This window comes from Myotis brandtii, unplaced genomic scaffold, assembly GCF_000412655.1.
Source record: "Myotis brandtii unplaced genomic scaffold, ASM41265v1 scaffold1858, whole genome shotgun sequence".
NCBI lineage: Eukaryota > Metazoa > Chordata > Mammalia > Chiroptera > Vespertilionidae > Myotis > Myotis brandtii.
In genome coordinates this window covers 2,785-25,691 of record NW_005356896.1, presented here as the reverse complement: position 1 = coordinate 25,691, position 22,907 = coordinate 2,785, and the positions used below count along the sequence as shown (strand labels likewise).

The following is a 22,907-nucleotide window of genomic DNA, read 5'->3' as shown; positions in this document are numbered from 1 at the left end:
TTAAAAAACCTCTTACAGTGATTGAGTTTCTGTTCCTTTCTCTCTAGCCGCTCTCTCTTCCTTCTTTCCTCCTCTCTCCTTCCCTCCCTGCCTCCCTCCTGGATTACCTGCTGACTTTAGAAAAGTTAGCTGTACATAAACAGAAATGCTTACGGAAGCATCAAAGGCAACATCACACAAATGAACAAGTAGCAATATTTTAGTCAAAGTAAGAGGTCAAGACAAAAAAATCAGTAAATGATACATAAAATACCCTTTTACATTAAACCAGGCACATCCCATTACTAAGATATACTAGTCACAAAACCTTATGATTTTTTATTTGGCATTTGTTTTTTAAACATTTTTTACTTTTATTGCAGTAACATTAACACTGGTTACTAACAGCATATAATTTTCAGATAAAACAAATTATAATGGGTTATCTGTGTGCATTATGACGGGCTCACCACCAAAGTCTAGTTTCCATTCATCACCATACATGGGACCCCCTCTACCCATTTTGCCCTCCCCTCTGGTAACTACCAATCTGTTGTCTGTATCTTTGAGTTTAAACCCTCATGAATTGACTTGTGTAACATCAAAGCATATGAAGCAAAAAGTGTTGGAAATGTAATTACTTTCTGTCCAAAGTAAAGCATTATCATCTATAAAATTAGGATGATAACTGGAGTGCCTGTTAGGATCCTTGTGGTAATTAAGCTAGATAATGCATGTGTAGTGAGCAAGAACACCCCATGCCACACACTCTTAATCTTATTCTTAGTCATTTCAGGACCATCTCACTCCATTCTGTTTCTCCTCCCTTGTTTTTTACCTGGGGAGCCAGCCGGTTCCTGCATTAATGAAAGTGCCGTGGCTTTGCCTGCTCTCCAGGATCCCTGCCTGTGGCTGCGGCCACAACCCCCGCCATTCGGACCACGCAGGTATGCCACCCCTCCTTTAATGCAACTTTGGTTCTTTTCATGAAAGCGCATAATAAGCCAGCTGCTCCGTGTGTCTGGGGCCAGGGATCTGTCTGAGCCTCTCTCTGCCTTGACACTTAGAGTATCCGTTCCTGGACAAGTGCCCACCACGTGGATATACTGGGACCTCAGTGAGCAGGCTGCCAGCGAGCTGTGTACGGTAGGCCAAGCAGTGGGCATAAGTGCCTGCTCTGAAGGTCCCACATCAGGTCGGATTTCTGCTGTTCCTGGACCCTGACGTTATGTCTCCAGAGTAATGGCTGTCAACTTGGTTTGCATATCAGACTCTCCATAAGCTTGAACAACACCAAAGCCCAGGCTCCATCCCAAGCCAATTAGAGATGGACCTGTGGGCTTGGGGCTCAGGCATTGCATTTTTCAAAAAGTCCCCAGAGTGATTCCAACGTGTAGCCAGGTTCAAGAACCACAACTAGATGGTTGAGTGGGAGATTTCTGCAACGATTTTGTCCAAGTTTTTATTATTTGCCTTCAGGGGTTTACAAGTGATCATGTCACCACGCTCATTAGCATAAAGCAATTATGATCTCATCATTATTGACGTGATGATTAAAATGTTATTTTGTTGCTTAGGTTTAATATTTTTCATATGCTTTTGTAAAATTAGTATTTTCTTCTTAAGAACTGTTGGTTGCCTAGGTGCTTTGGCTCAGTGGATCAAGTGTACACCTGTGGACCCAAGGGTCTGGGGTTTGATTCTGGTCAAGGGTGTGTGCCTAGGTTGCAGGCTCCTCCTCGGCCCAGGCCCTGGTTGGGGCTCGTGCAGGAGGCAAACAATCGATGTGTCTCTCTCACATTGATATTTCTCTCTGTCTTTCCCTCTCTCTTCCACTCTCTCTAAAAGTCAATGGAAAAATATCTTCGGGTGAGGATTAAAAAAAAAAAAAAGAATTATTGGTTCAGGTCTTTGTTACATTTTTATCCTGGTATGTTAGTGTTTTATATTTTTATTGAGAATTATGTGTATTGAATATTAACTATTTGGTCCCCACTTGTTATCATGAATTCTTATTTTCTAAAAGCAGCACTGTCCAGTAGAGTTTTCCGTGAAAATATAAATGCATAGAAATATCTACATTGTCTAATATGGAAGCCACAAAATAGCCCCATGTGGCTACTGTGACTGAGAAACTAAATTTTAAGTTTTACTTTTATTAATTTAGATGTAAATAACGGCATGTGCTAGTGGCTACCATATGGGACAGTGAAAAGCAAAAGGGTTTGTCATCATGCTTTTGGGGCCACCTGTCACTACTTGAGCCAAATGAAGCAGAGACAAGGTTGAATCATATCCGCATGTTTATTCCAATAATGCCGGCAGGATGGGAGAGCAGCAGTTCATCCTGTACATCTGCTCTAACCGCCCCTCCTAGCCGGCTGATTGCATATGGATAAGGAAGAAAGACTACCTGTGAGGGCGGAGGGAGGCAGGGTGAGGGCTGCAGAGTGTCCGTGTGTCTCCTTCCAGGATCTTGAAGTCCAATAACAAGGTGGTTCATTTGCTATGACTTTTAAAGCGGCTCCCCCCAGTCCTGGGACCGAGCATGGCCAGCATTCCTGAGGCAAACTCCGGGAGGGTCCCGGGTCCAGGCACAGCAACCAAATCAAAGTATCTCCCGTCCTTTGTCTGTTCTCAACATGTATTTTCTTTCTGAGTAATGGACCCATCTGAATAATGGAGGCATCTCTGATCTTTTTACATCCTGTGTTTCTCCTTGCAACACATCCTTGTTTCCCAGGGTCCATAGGAAAACTCTTATCTACAGTTGGTAAGGCGAATAATCATTAAACATCTGTGGTCCTATTCTTGTTGCATCCCCTTCCCCCTATTAAAAATGTGGTTTATATCATTATATTGTATAAACTTTATTAATGTTCTTTATGCCTTGGGATGTGCTCATTTTTAAACCAGTGGAATTGAAAGTCTATGGTATAAAATGTTGCTACATCTACTAACTCGGTTTTACTAATTGTATTTTTTTAAATATTTTTTATTAATTTCAGAGAGGGAGAGGGAGAGAGAGGAGAGAACATCAATGATGAGAGCGAATCATTGATTGGCTGCCTCCTGCAGGCCCACTGAGAATTGAACCCGCAACCTGAGCATGTGCCCTAAACTGTGATCTCCTGGTTCATAGGTGGATGCTCAACCACTGAGCCATGCTGGCTGGATGCTAATTGCATTGTTTAAACTGCCTGGAGATATTCTCTTATTTTTATCAACTTGCTCTGTCATAGATGATATTAGTATTTTAGTACCTCACTATAGTTGTGTTTCTGTGTCTGTCTTCTTACATATCGAATAGTTTTTTGTTTTATAATTTTTTTAAGGAGTATATAGGAGAAGTTTTTTTAAAAATATTTTTTATTGATTTTTTTACAGAGAGGAAGGGAGAGGGATAGAGAGTTAGAATCGATGAGAGCATCGATCAGCTGCCTCCTGCACAACCCCTACTGGGGACGTGCCCACAACCAAGGTACATGCCCTTGACCGGAATCGAACCTGGGACCCTTCAGTCCGAAGGCCGACGCTCTCTCCACTGAGCCAAACCGGTTACAGCTGCTTTATAAATTTTGATGTTATGTTAATCAGCTCATAAATGCCCAGGACTATTATAACATAGATATGGATTTCACTTTGCTGCAATATAAAAGGGCCTTGAACTTTTCCTTTGATAAGATCAGTGCCACCTCTGCTTATTTTTGTTTGCCTGACATTTTGTTCTATCCTTCTGATCTTATTCTTTCTATGTAATTTGATTTTGGTCTCACTGTTGTAAGAGACGTAGTTGGATTTCTTCTCTAACTCAGTCTAACTTCAGTGGTAGAGCAAAACGATCTTTATTTTGTTTTAATACTGATGAGTTCAGTCCTATTTCTGTCATTTTGTTTATATTTTGTGGTGAGTTAGAGACTGTAAAAAACAGCTGTTTCACTGACTGGTTTATGTCTTTTGTATATATTTGCTCTTTTCATTTACAGTGATTTGGAAGATATATTTTTCCCTACTCTGATGTATATCATGGAATTTAAAATGCTTTTATTTCTCCCTGCCTTTCCAGTTTTAACAATTATAAATTTAATTAGGAATTATAGGCTCAGTTTATGGGACTCCCCCCTACCCCTCTTTTGGCTTCATACTCAGTAGTTATGTTGTTTTATTTCTCTCTGGGTTTTTCAGTAGTTTCAGTGTTTACTACCAATTCTTTTACATGATTGCTTTCTCACTGTCAAATTCTTAATCTAAAAGCCCAAAGGGAAAGTGAGGGGAGGGGAGCATTTCAGAAAATAGTTCTACAGTAATGTAGGAATCTGTTTGATTTCTTATTCTAGTAGACAGATGAGGTGAGAGGTGACTGAATTTTTTAACATTTGTTGAAAACATATATTCTGCTATTCCAGGGTATATTTTCTGTCTACTCTCCCAGGATGCTGTGCTCAGGGGCTATACCAAGACTTGGCATTGGACTTAACTTTAGATTTCATTCCTAGTGCCAGTTATTTTGTTATTGTTGTTTTATTTGAATTTTATAATTTCTTTGGATTTTTATTTTATTTTATTTTTTGCCTTTCATAAATGTTTGAATGGGGAGCTAGGATAGGTAGATGCTAACATGCTGCATTTCAATTTCTAGAAAGCACTAAATTTTCAAAAGTTCATAAAGATGTATGTCTGCATCTATGTATATGTAGGTTATACCACTCCATTCCAAACAGGTTCAAGGACACTTACAGTGGTGTATTCAATTCAATCAGATAAAACATGGAAAAGTAAGGATATTGGAGCAAAGAAACAAAGGTCATGTTTAATATATAAAGTGAAAGCTCTCGTTGTTAGAGGTGGGTCACAAAATTAGGCTTCCTGGGAGTCAGAGTAAAAATGCAAACATGGTCAATTCCACAGTGTCCAGATTCATGGCGACCTTAAGGTAAAGGCAAATGGTTGGCCCGGAACAGTACAGCTTCTCTTGATTAATGAGACTTTGGGGGACATTTTTAAAAAATTTTATTGATTGATTTGAGAAAGAGTGAGAGAGAGAGAAACATCGATTTGTGGTTTCACTTATTCATTCGTTGGTTGCTTTTATGAGCTGCGACTGGGGATTGAACCCCCAATCTTGATGTGTCTGGACAACAAACGGAACTACCTGGCCAGGACCCCGAGACGTTTTTGTCCCGTTCTCCCAAGGAGGGCGCTGTAGGAATGTCTGGCCCACATTCTCAATACCTTACAGACAGTAACTGCAGTTGAGTTTGACACGGCTGATTTTTTTAAATGTCCTTCAAAAAAGGAAATGCTTGAGAGGCCCTGTCTAAGTAAAGGTAGGGAGGCACTATAACATAATGATTCACTGTGTGAGACTGCTGTCCGAATATCTGAGTTCAAATTCTGATTCAGGCATTTGCTGGGAGTCTGACCTTAGGCAATTTCCTCTCCTCGCCTCTTCAGTATTTCAACTGCTAGGTTCACTCATGGAGGGACTGATGGAGATGTCATTTCACAGGCGTCGGAGTGGGGAGGGAGGGAGGGAGGGTACGTAATGAATCAGGCTGAGCAGCAGCAGGCAGGTCTCCAGACCCGCTGCGGTGGGTCTTGGGAGAAAATTAATAGTCAAGCAGCGGAAAATTAAAGGAAAAGAAAGCACTCTGTCAGTTCTGAGAGTCACATTTTCATATGTTTAAAAGCGGGCACACTGAGAAATGGATGGCGTGCCACAGTCACTTTGGCAGCGTTGTTTTTCTTTCTGGGTAGGATATTGAATGATGGTGTATATTTCAATTTATAACATTTGAGGTTCAATACAGCTCGGTCGTGATCATTATTCTAAGAGACCGGCTTTCCTCGGGGGCAACCGAGGCCTGTGTGGAGAGGTTGGAATAGTCCCTCAGAAGTTCTGGCAATCCAGGAGGCCATGGCTGGCTGGCTGGGTTCTGGCGAAGAAGGTGTTCAGCAGACATATGGACCTTCCATTTTAAAAGCATGCCTTCTTCTCTAAGTCCCTCATAATGAGGGAAAGAGCTGCATGTACCAGGAAACGCCTTTGTTACCGAGATAATAGAGTTGAGCCTCCGTACGCCCTAAGCATCTGTAGCCACAAGTAAATTCAAAATATCATGGCGTGTGGGGGTGGTTTCCGTTTGGGATGCGTGGCAGTTATTAAACCACAAATAAACATAATGTGCAGCCCTGACCGGTTTGGCTCAGTGGATAGAGCGTCGGCCTGCAGACCGAAGGGTCCCAGGTTCAATTCCAGTCAAGGGCATGTACCTTGGTTGCGGGCACATCCCCAGTAGAGGGTGTGCAGGAGGCAGCTGATTGATGTTTCTCTCTCATCAGTGTTTCTGGCTCTCTATCCCTCTCCCTTCCTCTCTGTAAAAAAATCAATAAAAATATATTTTTTTAAAAAACAACATACTGTGCAGAGAGAGGCAGGGAGAGAACAAGCGCACAGCCTGCCAGGGTCCCCTGCAGGGCCCCGCCCTGGGGTTCTGTGTTTTCCTGGCCAAGTCTGGCCGGGACTATTGAGAGATCAATGCTAGCAGCCCCTCCCTCTGACCTTTCCCTCCTGTGTAGCAGTCTCCCCGCTGTTGTCCGGGCCACCCCGAACCTGCAGGTGGGACATAGGAAACCACCCCGTTGGAGCATCGGAAGCCCAGGCCAGGCGGCTGTGGGCAGCTGCACCAGCCCAGCTTGGGAAGAGGCGACATCTACCTACAGGGAGGCTCACAGCCTAGTCCCCCCAGAGTCGTCCACATAAAGTGTTCGTCAAATGATAAATGCTCAGCTAACGTGGCTGTTTGTGTAGGTATTTTGGGCAAGGCAGGCTTTGGAAGATATGAAGGGTCTGTTAGGGACACCGGAAATGCCACTGCGCTTCCTGGTGCCTGGGAGGGGGAAGACCTAGACTTCCCTGGCGGGTCAGGCGGTCAGCACACAGCTTGCCTGGGGCCGTCCCCGCTTATGCCCGTAGTCCCAGCGAAGCTACTGGCAGAGCTCCTGTCACCCCTCCAGAGCGTCCTAGTGCAGGTGACTGTTTATATGACCACTCTGTGTGTGGGCTTATACAATGTGAGAAACGGGATAACTTAAATATAGAAGGATTTAAACATTAATAACATACAAGCTGAAGAATAAGAATTTCAGGACCAAGAAATCAACCTTGATAATAAATAAAATAAAAACTCAAATTAAAAAGGAAGAGATACCACAGTGTAAGAAGCTTCCATTTAGAACTTATGTGAAAAGCATTTGGCACTAAAAGAACTGAAATTTCAAAAAAAGTATTTAAAAGTGTTACTCTAAGAAATGCAATGATAAATCTTAAAAGACGAAACAGAGGGCCTGAAGAGTAAATAAATTTTAAAATAAGACAAGACTATACTTAGAAAACAAAACAATAAAAATAGAGTGAGAAAAACTCGCTAAAACAATATATACCTCTGCACATAACACACACACACGTATATGTTTCTCTTTTTAATATATTTATATATACATATTTATCTCCTTAGAAAAACCAAAAACGAAAAGAGAAATGGTGAAACAATGAAAACCAGGCTGTGGTTGAAAGCTAGGGAACAGAATTCTGTGCACCGTGGTTTGCTCACAGTACAGGGCCCAAGCAGAGTCCCTGTGGGGAGAAGAGGTGTGAGGGTACCCAGAGAATTATGCCCTCTCTTCTCCCCAACCACAGCAAACCCCTTAAACCGTGTTGGTGAGACGCTGCATAGTTGAATATATGCCGCTCAGATCTCCAAACGCCTAAACATTGTATGTTATTGTTTTCATACTTTTTTGAAAAGTGGTCATGTGAAAAAACTCTTCCTTAAAAGTACCTGGTTAATGAAAACACCCCAATCCCAAAATCTAGGATAGCAAAGGGCGTTGTTTACAAAGACGATGAAATTAGCATAGGAAGAACAGTGCTTTGGTGTAACAATCTGCCCAGCACCAGACAGAATCAACGATATTGCTGTTTTAAAAAAGCAGATGCAGAAAGTTTGTAGGACAAGCACTATGAAAAATGAGAGCAATTTGATCCACTCATCAGAATGCCTCCATCAAATCAAAGAGGCCCAGCTAAGGTCATGTCTTGCTTGCATTTAAGGAGAAAGGTCTGCAGTTTCATATTTAACTTGTGAAAAGCTCCAGGTTTTTATTAATCCAGGCAGTTGATGGCATAAGAGAGGAATTTACAATTTGATGAGGTGAATTCCACAGCTTGTTAAATTAGAACCCCAGACACTAAAGCTCCCAATCTGATTTTCACCCTAGTTTATGAGGTTCTCTTGAAAATTTATTATCCTAATGCACGCCTCTCATTCTCTAACTCCTGTAAGAAATGGTACTTCCCACCAATTACAAAGTCAAAAATATTCTCCATTGCCACTGTGGAGTATATTGTATATTTACTGGATCATTGGGCTTAGGAACTGAGATACAATCTGTTTTCCCCCTGAAATTGTGGTACTTGAAAATTGTAGCAAAATCCCTGCTCTAGCTCAGAATTCTGACAAATGGAGATTTTGCTTGGATCATTACATTTACCTAAATAATAACTCCACTTGCTTGTTCTTGGCTCAGGTCCTTAAAAACCCAATTAATATGTGATTCAGAAAGCCAGATGAAAGAAGGAAAAAGAAAGACAAGAAAGGCGCAGTAACTTGAAGTTCAAGATTCTGGTTGGTTCCAACGTACCAGCGTTGAGGTGACCTTCACACAGGAAATGAAGCCACCAGGAGAGTGTGTGCACTTCCCCTGACTCGGTCCCGGGCGCTCTGTCCTGAGGTAACTGCATGGCCCACTTCCTCACCTTCCCAGGTCTCGCTAGCACATCGCTGTCTCACGCCTTCCCCAATCATCCTGTGTCAATCTCTGTCCAGAGCCACACCCCACTCCACCCAGGACTCAGCCCCTCCCGGCTTTATTCCTCTCTAGAGCATGTTTCCCCATCTAACATTATTTTAATTATTTATCTTCTTTATTGTGTGTTTCCCCTTATGAAAGGGAAGCCCTGGGAGGGCAGAGGTGACCACAGTTCTGCGTTTCCAGTTTGTTGTTAGTGTGTGTGTGTGTGTGTGTGTGTGTGTGTGTGTTTTAATAGTATGCATTGTTTGATGTTGAGCTTTGTGAAAATGCTATCGTTGTCTGTTGTCTTCTGATGTACTTTTTACATTCAACAGTATGTTTTTTTGTTTTATTTTGTTTTGGAGAAAATCCTGCTTGTTTTATTATTTATTTGTTTGTTTGTTTGTTTATTTAGTTCTCTCATATTATGTTTTTGAGATTCCTCTTTGGTGGCAGGTGAAGCTATAGTTCATGCCTTCCTTTCCCACTTTCCATTCTCCTTTGTCAATGTCAATTTTGGTCTTTTCCCTTTTGCAGAGCGAGAGCAGCACTTGTGAACAGTCTTGGTGTGTCTGCTGGTGCCCGTGTACAAGCGCTGCTCTATGGGTACAACCAGGAGTGGCATTTCTGTTGCAGGATAGACACATTTGTGGCTTTAAAAGGTAACGTCTAATTATCTTCCAATTGGCTGTACCGATTTGCACTCCAGAGCACTATATAAAAAGCCCCTTTGACATACTCCCTGTCCATACTTGCTATTTCCTGACTTCATAGCAGCCTATCTGATGAATGTAACATGATACATCACTCAGGTTTTTATTTATTTATTTTTTCCCCATTTTATTTTATTTTTTATTTTTATTTTTTTATTGCTTAAGGTATTACAAAGGGTATTACATATGTCTCCTTTTTCCCCCACCCTTGACAATCCCCTGGCCTCCCCTACCCCCCAGTGTCTTATGTCCATTGGTTATGCTTCACTCAGGTTTTTAGATGCACTTCCCTAATTATTAATGAAAGTGAGCATCCTTTCATGTCTAGTGGCCATTGGGTGTTTTTATTCTGTGAAATACTGTATCTTTTTTTTTTGCCTGTTCTATTCAGTTGTCTTTTCCTTTTTTATTTTAGGGGTTCTATGTATATTACAAATATGTTCTCCTAGTTTACAGCTTAATTTTCCTCCTTTCTGCTTCCCTTCTTCCCTCCCTTCCTTGTTACCCTTTCCCCCCAAATGTCCATGTGTTTGTAACAGGATAGGAACCCATCCATGTCATTCCAAACCATGGCAATTTCTAATGTCCCCCCATAACCTTAACTAACTACACACATAATTTATGGGTCATTTGAGAGGAGCTGTAATGCTTGGCAAATTGTAATACCATTTGTTGGAATTATTTGCATAAATGGTATTCTGAGAGTCAAAATTTTAATTTTATTTCTATTTCTTCCTTGGCCACGTCTCTTAATTCTGCATAAAATTTAACATTAAATCTACAAAGATTCTTGTTCTCAGGTTAGATCTAGATTATCTTCTAGTCGATTACAAGCTCTGTACAGAGAGAGGCCCTGCTGGGTTTGCTCACCAATGTCTCCCTCGTGCTGGAGCACCACAGCTGGCACATAGTGACTTGCTAATGAATGAAAAAACACTTGCCTAATGAATCCTGTGAAGGATAGATCCACAACAATTGGTCACGTGTCTGTAAGAGTCTAAAACTGCTCATAGCCTCTGGACCAGTAAATCTACTTCTCAGGATGTATTCTAAGAAAGAAATCTGATTAGTGTAGACACAGTTATAGACAAGGATGTTCATGCAATCACTATGCTAAAGTAAGTTTGGAAACTTCAAAGGTTAAGTATTCAACAGTAATGAATTTTTGGTAACAATTGTGGAACATTCACATAACAGAATGCCATGAAGTCATTAAAACTCACGTTTTTGAAGATTATAAGAAATGCATACGAGACATTGTTAACTAAATAAAACAGCATGATCCTAATTTTGGTACATGGTTGGTAGGCATAGAGGAAACTAGAAAGAAACATACCAGTATTTTTCAGTAGTTACCTTGGGTGATTGGAATCACCAATGAGTCTGATTACCACATTATACCACAAGCACCTTGGAATTAGTATGACATTTTTTCAGCTTGATATTTCTATAGTTCAGCACAGTGCTTGTGAATTGTGGTACTCAACAATTAATTGAAATAATGCACATAAAAATAGTAAGAATTCTAATCCTTCATAGCTTGTTATCAATAACTTATCATTGATCATGTGTTCTGAAATTTCATTATCATATATTCCTGCTTGCAAAGCTAGTGGTTGGCATGCCACACCAGCCACATCCACCAACAGCATTCTGGGTACTGGAAATGACAGAGACATTTAATACACTTTTCACCAGCACCTTTATAGACATTCACAGTGAAGTGTCTGTTGGATCTTTGCCTTAGATGTGTGAAATGAACGCAACACGCCGTGTACACAGCAGAGTGTCTGTGTCTTTGATTTGAAATAGATATATGTGTTTTATTCACTCTTGATGGGAGATTGTCAAGCATAAGGCACTAAGCAATGCTGGCCTCCGTCGTGTCTTCCACAAATCATCTACAGTGATTACATTTGGGCAAATTAAGGAAGATTCAGCATTTTGTTGTCTGTATCTACAAGTTTATTTTTATGTGTTTATTTGTTTTGTTTGTTCATTTGTTGCTTTTTGTTTTATATCCCACATGAGTTCTTGTCCTTTACCCTCTGACTTATTTCACCTAGCACAAAACTCTCAAGATCCATCCAGGTCGTTGCAAATGGCAATATTTTTATGGCCGAGGAGTAGTCCATTGTATATATGTACACTTCTTTATCCAGTCATCTGTCAAAGGTTATTTGCATGTCTTGGCTATTGGGAATAATGCTACAATGAACATAGGGGTACATATATTTTTTATGAATAAGTGTTTTCAACATTTTGGGGTAGATAACCCAGAAGAGGGTCGTATGGTAGCTCTATTGTCAATTTTTTTCCTGTCAATTATATGTGGAATCCCTTCACAATTCAGTTTGTGATCTAAGATTGATACCCACTACACTCACACTCTCCAGCGTGGGGGGAATGTGGTTTTGAGCACGGAAAACAAAGCTGAGCTTAGCAAAGACGTTAGGGAAAAAACCCAAATCATATCAGCACATATTTGATGCCCATAAGGCAGGAGGCCTTTTGTCTTCCAGCATGTGGCAGCATTGGCGAAATACCTTCTGTCATGTCACCTGCCTGGGTTTTCTGCTGCCCCTAAATGCCAGTCATGGTTACGTCGTCTACCAAGTATGCTCTTTACCTAATTAACAGCCTTCTGCAGTGGTTAACGGAGGAGGAGAAGGCTCTCTCAGGAGTTTCTCTTAATTCTTTCCGTGTCTCCTGCAGGAAGACACGCGCTTCTGTGCCAAAGGCAAATGTGCCATGATGGGGAATTTGCATACAGTCTTTACGGGTAATTTACTGCCAAGCTTGGGTGCCTGTTATTGTAAACTGCTGCATACCATGTGATTACAAGATTAAGAAAGGAGCGAATTGCTCATCTTGTCAGTCCAACTGTTTTCTCCCGTGATAACATGTGTTATTACACTTTGGGTGATGAAAGACTGTAATTGGCTGTTGACACTGATTGAAGGAAAGAGATGTGGGGTTTCTTTGTTGCTGTTTTTATAAAAAAGAGAATTAATTAACTTGGGGAGGGAGGTAACACAATTCAAATCTGCAGCTCTCACAGCTGCAAAACAGGAGTGAATTGTCAGAGTGTTTTCATCTCTTTCTTCCCCACCTGTTTTTCTCCTTTTGATGACATCTCCTCCTAAGTTTAACACATTAAAATTGGCCTGCCAACGGAGAGTGGGGGCGGGGGAACTGGGGAGTCTTCAAAAGAGAAAGAAAAAAATGTAGCTTTCGGGGTTTATTTACACCAGAGACAAGGCAAATGTGTGTGTTTTCCTGGTTTGAGTGTTTGAGGAAGAAGCTGGGCCAGCCCTTTGTCTCTTAAGTTGGTCTAAGCCGGTAACGAACACCTGAGAACTGGCTGCTTGTGGGGCAGCCAGGAAGAGGGACCTAGGTAAGTGGGCACATCCTTCCGTATCCCGGAAGAGCAGTGCAAACCTGCTGTCCAAGACGTTTTAGGGGCCCTTTGCACCCACAGGAGAGAAACGGGTCTAAGAATTAGGAGGCAGACATGAGTAGATTCACACCATTACCCCTAACAACCCACCTGCAGAATGTTTGTTTCTTGTTCAGATGCTGCTGGTCTAGAAATTTTAGGTTCCAAGGTAGGAATGCTTTCAGCAAGGGATCAGCAGAGGTTCAACAGAGGGGGCAGTTCTTATGCCACTGAAGCAACAGCAAAGAGGACTGCTGCTGTTGCTGGGGGCGTTGGACCCGATGGTCCTGCCACACTGCAGGGACCAGGCAGGCAGGCAGGGGTCAGACGCTTCAGGGAGAAGGCTTGGGTCATCCCACTGGGTAGATTCTTGACCAGCCGAGTAGCTGGCAGAGACAAAGCGAACAGAGTATGAGGAATGGGATGAGAAGGTGACAAATACCAACGATGGCCGCAGGGACAGTCGCTAAAATAAGGACTATTAACCAGCCTGCATATTTTGCTCCTTGCATTGTTATGAATATATTGGTATGTTAACATTAGCAAATTAATTTGATTATCAGCAACAAATCCCACCACCCTTTTCCTTTTATATAAGATGTATGGTGGTGACCGTGTAAATTTTGGCTTCAGGCTACAGCAGTGGTTCCCAAACTTATTTGGCCTACCGCCCCCTTTCCAGAAAAAATATTACTCAGCGCCCCCTGGAAATTAATTTTTTAAAAATTTTAATAGCAATTAAACAGAAAGATATATGTATTAATGTTTCTACCTTTTTCGTAAAATATAGTAAAGAAAGGTGTAAATTAGAAACATTGAAGTTTGAAATTATGAAACTATTTCTTGAACTCAGAATAGAAAAGTAATACAAAAAAAGTTAAAACAAATGCACCTGTGGCCATCACCGCCCCCCTGGATCGCTGCAGTGCCCACCAGGGGGCGGTAGCGCCCACTTTGGGAATCACTGGGCTACAGGATCTCAAAGGGGAATTGGAGCTGAAACAGAGATAAATATGGTGACTTAAGGGGAAAGAATGGTAGCATGTTCATTTGTAGGAAGAAACATCACATCATCGTATGCGGAAGCATGGTGTTTTACTCTGTAAACAGAAGTTCCACAGGACTCTTCTGAGGAATTAACGAGAGTTTGATTCTGATGATTTGCAAATCTGAGAATGTAGCCTTCCGGATGAGCCGAATACCAGCTCCGAGGTGGGAAAAATAAGACAAAGGTTTTAAAAGTGAGAGTTGCAAGAAGCTGATGGGTTGCTAGGGAAACAAGATCATAGACATACATCATGCATTTTTCCGATTGGAGGGGGCAAGTGACTTTCACAAGTTGGCTGACTCAGTCACCAGCAAGTAGGGTTGTGAGATAAGAACAACGAGTGGTTTCAGTTGACTGGTGGTCAGCAGGTGGTCACAGTACCTGGCCAACCGTGGGAGTCCTAAGACATGGTCAGCAGGGGGCGAGGGGTCACCAGGCAGGCCACACCTCCATGTCCCTTGGTGTCTGCAAAGCAAACTAGTAAAACAAGTCTTGTGGTGAAACGGAAATGCGGTCAGGTAGACCGATTCAGAGTTTAAGGCACAAAACAGAACAGGTCAGAGACCAAATTGCAGAAGGGTCTACATATTCAGCCCCCAAATCAGGATATTAGAATCCTCAGCTCAAATCGTTCGTCTGAAGGTTAAATATTGTTGTTGAGTAGTCCAAGGGGTTTGAGAGTCTCGGAGTCTGCACTGCCCAGAATCTTGGCCGGCAGTGTTCTGAGAGAGGTTCCTCAGGGGACATGTGTCATGTGACGTGGAAGGCAGACACTGCAGTGGGAAGGCGCGTGGCCTTTTGTAAACGTGCCACCTTTTGGCAGCTTTCACTTGGTTTCCGTGATGACTTCCCTGGGTGGCTGCACCGGCCCCAATCTGCCTACCTCGTGAAAGATAAACCATTAGGCTACGTTACCATAGTTTGGGTTTCTATTACATGTCATTAAACTTAATCCTGATAAAATGAGTATCCAAGGGATGACAGTTACATTTTCATTTTCTGACAAAATTACATGCGCAGGCACATCTGCAGAGACAAATGTTTTCTAGAAGCAAAGTTTGAGCAATACCGTACCAGTGGTTCTTGCTCAGAAGGGGGATATCAGGCAATCCGGTGGGTAATGGATAATGCATTCAACACCATTTGTGCCGAAGATACTGAATCATTGGCAATGACAACTCTTGTAATGATATCTTTATATAATGGTTGTAGGCTTCTTATCAAAGTATAATTCAGGGATGGCATTTCTCAGGGTAGACAAGATAATATAATTTAAGTTTTCCGAGACAGAACGTGAAGAGACTAAAAGAACGGTTAACACGTACATTAAACATTCTGTAAAGTACAGCTACTTAAGCAAATCGTTGATAAAGGCTGTGTGATTTCATTACCTAGGTTTCTGCACTGCTACATGATGCTGCTCATAACCTGAAAGCCGTGTGCTGCGGACCCAGGAATAGCGGGTACATTTGGGTGTGAACATAGAAGGTCCAGGATCGTTTCAGAGTCCTGGTTTGCTCCTTTCTCAGTTTTATTTTCTTCTTGCTTGTATTGAACTACAGATCATGAGCTCTTAGAGCAGCAGTTCTCAACCTGTGGGTTGATACCCCTTTGGGGGTCGAACGACCCTTTCACAGGGGTCGCCTAAGACCATCGGAAAACACATATGTAATTACATATTGTTTTTGTGATTAATCACTATGCTTTAATTATGTTCAATTTGTAACAATGAAATTGGGGGTCACCACAACATGAGGAACTGTATTAAAGGATCGCGGCATTAGGAAGGTTGAGAACCACTGTCTTAGAGGAATGGTAGGGAATAGGATAGGAATTCAAAGACACATGTACCATAATGGTAAAAAGATCAAACAGACTCAAGACTGTTGACACAGCATGTGTCTGCACCAAGCAGGGAGGCAGGGCACAGGAAGATCCTACAACCTCTGACTGAGACTCTAGAGGTGGCACAGTGCAGTGATTACAGTGCGGGTTCTGGAATCAGTCTTCATGGGTTCAAATCCCAGTTCCAACACATGAGTAAGGAGGCAAGTTAGCTCCTCTGTGCCTCAGTTTTCTTACCTGTGAAATGATAATTTTCTAACTTCAATGATTTGTCATAGGATTAAATAAATCAACATATAAGCCAAGCAAAGTGCCTCATACATGGTAAATGTACATTTACTATTACTACTGTGTCACCCCATTTAATTGCTGGAATTAAAGCCCATTATTTAAACAAGGTTAAAGATTATGGGAAATCGATACAGATGAATGACCTGCATGAGAGGAATGTACTCATGCAGTAAACTTCATTTGAAGCCATTATAGGAAATAGCAAAACTCCAGTAATTATCGTCAGCTGTTTCCTTAGCTGCAGCTCGCATCTGTGCGGCAGCCAGTCACACACGGTAATGACGCCAGATGCTACGGCCTTGAAGTGCTGGTTAAGAAACAATCAGACACGAACGTAACTTCACTTTAACGATGGGATGACTTTGTTAATTTGCACATCACTGAAAAGCTTGGAGAATTAAATACTTGCATGGCCAGATGCGCTCTCTTTTCTGTTCAAGAGGACTTTCGACATTGAGTGCCCACTCAATTCACCCACCCGTGCTCATTTCTGATCGTGGCTCCCATGCTGAATGAAGTTGGGGGCAGAGAAATCGATCTTTTCCTGACAACACCTACGTCAGTGGTTCTCAACCTTCCTAATGCCGCGACCCTTTAATACAGTTCCTCATGTTGTGGTGACCCCCAATTTCATTGTTACAAATTGAACATAATTAAAGCATAGTGATCAATCACAAAAACAATATGTAATTATATATGTGTTTTCCGATGTTATTAGGCGCCCCCTGTGAAAGGGTCGTTGGCCCCCCAAAGGGGTCGAGACCCACAGGTTGGCGACCCACAGGTTGAGAACCACTGGCCTACGTGCTTGAGCTCTGGCTGAGGGCCACCTCGGGGAGATGCTGCTGTGACGCAGTTGTGCTTGCAGCTGGCAGTGCAGCCACCGGGTGCTGGGCAGCAACTGCTCCAGCGGTGAGAGGATGCCGTTTGCTCAAGACCTGCACTAAACCACGGTTTCATTTAGTCTCCCAAAGGGCTCTGTACTTTTCTTAGGCATGCGGTTCACAGCATCTCGAGTTCTCCACCCCTTCCTGCCTATGAAGGCAGCGAGGGGCTCGGAGCAGCCGGGACCATCCCAGCTGCAGTTAGGGTCTCGGGACAGTTGAAGAATAGCGGGCTCCGTTCTGAGAAAGCTGTGCCGTGAGTTTTAAAGAGATTCGTTTTAATGATGCTATATTCAGTGCAAAATGTCTCATTTGTTTTTTTCCTTTCAGTGTCCGGACCTGTGGCCCACTGGATGATACGGTTCAAATAGACTGGGTGTGGTAAACGGCTTTGAAAGGGGCTTCCTTTAAAAGCAAGACTAGCGATACCACTGCAGTACTACAAAAGTCACTGCTTCTATTAAGGCAAAGAGGTTTTGAGAGATTGGCTGCCCCAAACCTCTAAGCCCTCTGTAAATGTCTGAGGTAGAAGCGGGCCTGCGCCTGCAAAGGGGTTTGTGATTGATCGGGCTGCTGGGCGCTGGGAGGACCGGTTGCTTGTCATCGTTTGCGGTGAAGTGCACCGGCACCGCCCGCAAGGCCAAGCTGGGGAGCTCCGGAAGCTGCCCACGGGCACTTGACAGGTAATGGTGATTGGGAACACCTGCAGGAAACGGATCACTTTTATTAGGAAACAGTGATTGCACCATTCGAGATAAAACCCAGTTCGACGAGTTGTTTCAGAAGGAAGAAAATTGCTCTTTATCAGAAATCACGGTAAAAAGACTCGTTCGGTTTGTTTGGCAAGACATTTTATTCACGAAGTCTCCCTCTCCTCCTTCACTCTGTACGATAGCTCCGCGGGCTGGAAGCTGATGTTTGATATTTACACAGCTCAAAATTTGAGTACTTGCTAATGTCTTTTCGCTGTTCTACCTACTGCTCTCTAGTTCCTAAAATGTAATACAGAGTGAAGTGATCAGAGCTGGATAAATCAAACCCTCGCTGCCACCCCCCCCCCCCCCCACCTTGGGCAAAAGTCAGGAAATCCTACTTTCAAAACCATCCTCTTTTTTGGAAGAGGCTGTTCCCTGGAATGAAAGCAATGGGCAGAGAAATGACTTGTGATTGCAGACGTTTGTACTGCACTGGGGAGTAGCCGTGGCTCCTCCCGTAGTTCACAGGAGTCGTCTTTACATCTCCGATGACATAAATAAGTCAGTGCCCACAGAATTATTACAGCCTTTTTTTCTTAAAAAGTATGAGTCTTATTTCTTCCAACCGTAGAGCAAGCTTTTCCCCCCACCTATGTCGCTACCTTGCAGCTTGCCTTACTTGATTAAAATGGGAGAAATGTGGTAGGATGCTTAGCGATTTAAGTAGGTAAAGCTCAGGGAACGTGATACATGCACACAGTGAGCTCCGGGCAGCAGTACAAACCCACTCCCCCAGCTATGGAGACAGCCTGCTTCCAAACCCTTATGAATCTCTAATGCTGCCTGACAGGCATCTCCTTGCAGGGAGCATCCCATGATGCAAGGTGCTAAATATGTAATGCTCTTCCCGCCCACGATCAGACAGAGGGCAAAAAGCCAGAGCTGATATCCCTGGTGTGTGCCCTCCTCTGGCCCTGCATTCCTTCTCTGGCTTGGATCTTAGGGGTGTTTCCTCCTAATTGCCTCCTTGCCAACAGCTGATGGAGAGTGAGAACAGGTAACAGGGTCCATCCGAAGATTTCTCAGAAACTTGAGGGAATAAGCTAGCTTAGCGAGTGTGCATTCATTCGTGTAGCACAGGTCAGACACCGCGGGGGCTGGCAGTGCTGAACTGAGTAAGACAGGACCCTGATCCCCTTGGAACGTCTACCACATGGAAGCTGCTGGAAGGAGCACCCCCTACAAGTCTCCCTCCCAGTTTGGTACGTACTGAACACATCCCAATGCTTAGGGCTAGTTCTTTTACTTACAAATATTGTTTATACTGTTCTCAAGTGTCACACCAGTTGGTGATAATAATGGACTTTATCTCTTTTGACAGTTCTTTCAACCCAAGAACAAACCACCATCGGTAAGTCCCACTCACATTTTTCGGGATACAGCTGTAGAGACCCAAATGCTTTGCCTATCTAGTTAGGGCAGACTTACTCATACTTCTCTTGGCTCCAAGCCAAAGAGAAACCAACCCCAGCAAATGGAGTATCTTGATTTCGGACTCTGTGACGTGGTTCTTCTCGTGTATGTTTGTGTATCTGCTCCGGTCTTTGCCACATTCTCTAGTGTGAGGGGCACCCCCAGCCCAGAGCTCATTCATGGGTTTAGAATCATCCCTGAGCTAATGCATTCCCTCCCTCTCAGAGGCATTTCACACTGTTGCGTGAAGTCAGCTAGAGGCAGGGTAAAAACAGGGAAATGAGAATCGTTTTCCAAATATAGACAGAGTGGTGTTAAAGATTCTCAACCCCCTCTGAGCTGTAACAGTATAGAAACATTTTTGCATTAACTCTCCATGTTCATACTCACCTACACATACAGTCATACACTCTGCCTAATATTCTCACCCTAAAGACACACACCCCTACTGCCGATGCTTATAACAATGTGTAACAAATTACATGCTTCACCCATACAAATACTCTGTGGAAATTCACAAAACATCCAGAACCCCCAAATAATGGAGACATGAACTGATAAATTATTATAGGTAGAAAACCACACAAGTTAATGGAGGTGGGGGTGAGAAAGTATAAAACAAACAAACAAAAAAACCAGGGCAGAAAGTAAAAAACAAACAAACCCAAAAACACAAAACCCCCACCAATAACAACAACAAAACGGGCAGAAGGGAGGAAGAGATTTATTAGATTCTTTAAGAAAATGTCAGGTAATCTTCCCAGAAGGAGCGGTGTGTTGTGGTTGCCTCAGATCAACTCAGCTTTCACGATCTTTCCTCACTCGTAGCTCTGAGCAAATTAAAGTTCTGTAGCATTTCAGCTTGGATAACAGGGCAGAAAGAAGGAAAGAAACTTTGGATTGTGGCTAAATACTTTTGAACTTGACAGAAAGTTATCAAGTGCATTAATGGTTGTTTTAGTTGGATGAAAAAGAAAATAAAGGATCAAAGATTACTAATAAAAATGGAAAAGTTAGCATTTATAATGTGATGACAGAATTGTGGTAGATGATATGTAGATATTACATTAATGTAATTTAGATATCCACCGTTTTCTCCTATTACCTTATCTGTAACCCTGGTCAAGTGGTTCATTGGGCACACAGGTACGTGTACACACACACACTACATTTTCTAGCTGGTGTCATCTATTTGATCTTTGCTCTCAAAGACATGAAAATATATCCTTTGATTTTTAAAACAGCTCTAAAGGAATCCTTACAGCATGCAAAAAACTTTGGCCATTGGAGCAAAACATGAACTTAGTCCATCTGATAAAAACATAATTCGGATCCAGGTTTTTATTGTTTGTTTGTTTTTTTGAGTTTTGTATTTCTGTGCCTGGGACACATAAGCTAGCATTTTATAATGAAAGTTAGGAAAGCGCGGTCTGTGGTGATCTGTATGTTTACATCTGTCTATGTATTTATGTTGTAGATATGGTATATTTCTTTTTTTTTCTGTATTTCTTTTTTTATTATTATTTGGGGTTTTTTTGCTAAAAGTATTACAAAGGGTATTACATATGTCTCCTTTTTTTCCCCCCGCCCTTGACAATCCCCTGCCCTCCCTTACCCCCCAGTGTCTTATGTCCATTAGTTATGCTTATATGCATGCATACAAGTCCTTCGGTTGATCTCTTACTCCCCTCCCTTCTGCCCCCCAACCCTCTCTGGCCTTCCCACTGCAGTTTGACAATCAGTTTGAGGCAGCTCTGCCTCTGTATCTATTATTGTTCAAAAGTTTGTAATGGTCTTTATTATCCATGAATGAGTGAGATCATGTGGTATTTTTCCTTCATTGACTGGCTTGTTTCACTTAGCATAATGCTCTCCAGCTCCATCCATGCCGTTGCAAATTGTAAGAGTTCCTTCTTTTTTACAGCAGCATAGTATTCCATCGTGTAGATGTACCACAGTTTTCTAATCCATTCATCTACTGATGGGCACTTAGGCTGTTTCCAGATCTTAGCTATGGTGAATTGTGCTGCTATGAACATATGGGTGCATATATCCTTTCTGATTGGTGTTTCTGGTTTCTTGGGATATATTCCTAGAAGTGGGATCACAGGGTCAAATGGGAGTTCCATTTCCAGTTTTTTGAGGAAAAGATATGGTATATTTCTACAGCTGGATGGTATTGCCAAGACTGAACTATAATTGCAGAATTGGGTTGTAAAGGAACTTACCCAATTGGCTTAAAACAAATGAGTACTTATATGAAACAGAGAGAACAGACATGAACCCAGTCACTTCCTAATGCGTGTGATCTAGCATCAGTCTTCAGTGACTGGAGTGGCTTAAGGTTGTTGGTTTAATGAAAACAGACATGTCTTTAGAGAGAATGGCTAATCGCTTTGAGGTCTCATGAAGCCTTCAAGAAGTAATTTAAAAGTAATTGTTAAAGACAAATGAGATAAGTGGGGTAAGTTTTTAGGGGAAATTTTGTCAGTTTCCAATAAATCTTGGGTCACTTATGACAAAGCCTGATCAAGATGTTACGGTAACAGAAAAAGATTTCACATAAAACTGAGATGCATGCTTGGGAGAAGAAGGTATGAGGAATGAAGATACATTTTGTGGAAGGAAAGAGTAATTTTGTCCTGGACTAAAATGATTTTTCTAGAGCAGCGGTTCTCAACCTGTGGGTCGCGACCCCTTTGGCAGTCGAACGACCCTTTCACAGGGGTTGCCTAAGACCATCCTGCATATCAGATATTTACATTACGATTCATAACAGTAGCAACATTACAGTTATGAAGTAGTAATGAAAATAATTTTATGGTTGGGTCACAACATGAGGAACTGCATTTAAAGGGTCAGAAGGTTGAGAACTACTGTTCTAGAGTAAGAAAGGAAAAAGAACAAAAGCTGAAAGGCTTATGGAAGCGGTATGAGGAATGAAGATACATTTTGTGGAAGGAAAGATAAATTTTGTCCTGAACTAAAATGATTTTTCTAGAGTAAGAAAGGAAAAGAACAAAAGCTGAATGCCTTATGGAAGTTGATGGAAAAGGAATCTTGAAATCATATGTATGGGTCAGGTTGGCTAGGACTGAAATGGGTTTATTTAAGTGAAGTTTCTTTGATTTCAGAAGTACCCTGATACCGAATTGAAATTTGGGGTTTTCTCTGTTAAAATGGACAAGTTTTCTTGTACTGATGGTATGCTCTTGGTAAGAGATTACAAAGGCAAAGGAAGGATTTTGTGTTTGGTAAGATTATTTCCTATGTTCTGTAAGATCTGCTCTTTGATTGCTTCGGTAACCCAGACTTCTTAATATTGAGTTAAATTTTGCTCATAATGACTTAACTTTCTATAATTGCTTATTAAGTCTTTAAATGGATGATTAAACGGATAACTAAAATAAGGAAATCTCTCTTTATGAAAGGGAGAAATGAAACTAATTAGGCCTATGCGATCTGCTAAAATCCTGACGTTTGGAAAGTAGATTTTAATCCAATTGTCCCTTCCCAAGGATAAAGGCGCTCCAGTGATGATTTATATGCATTCCCATTGGGTAGAAGCATTCCCACCTTGAAGGGCTACAGTTGAAAAAATTATTAAAATACTTGCAGAAAGCGTGTTTTCTTGTTGGAAAATCACCATGGAGCTCCGCAGTGATCAGGGAACCCACTTTACAAGAC

At 42.0% G+C, this 22,907-nt stretch overlaps 1 long non-coding RNA gene across 2 annotated transcripts; it reads left to right on the top strand.

The window, feature by feature from the left end:
* Nucleotides 1-872: 872 nt before the first annotated feature.
* Nucleotides 873-15,492, top strand: LOC106725744. 2 transcript variants are annotated; one of them, XR_001361682.1, is made up of 4 exons: nt 873-926; nt 8,569-8,772; nt 9,370-9,494; nt 15,428-15,492. It is a non-coding gene; the product is annotated as an uncharacterized LOC106725744 (long non-coding RNA). The 2 variants fall into 2 exon arrangements; XR_001361681.1 differs by lacking the exon at nt 873-926 and having other exon boundaries at nt 8,494-8,772.
* Nucleotides 15,493-22,907: the final 7,415 nt, after the last annotated feature.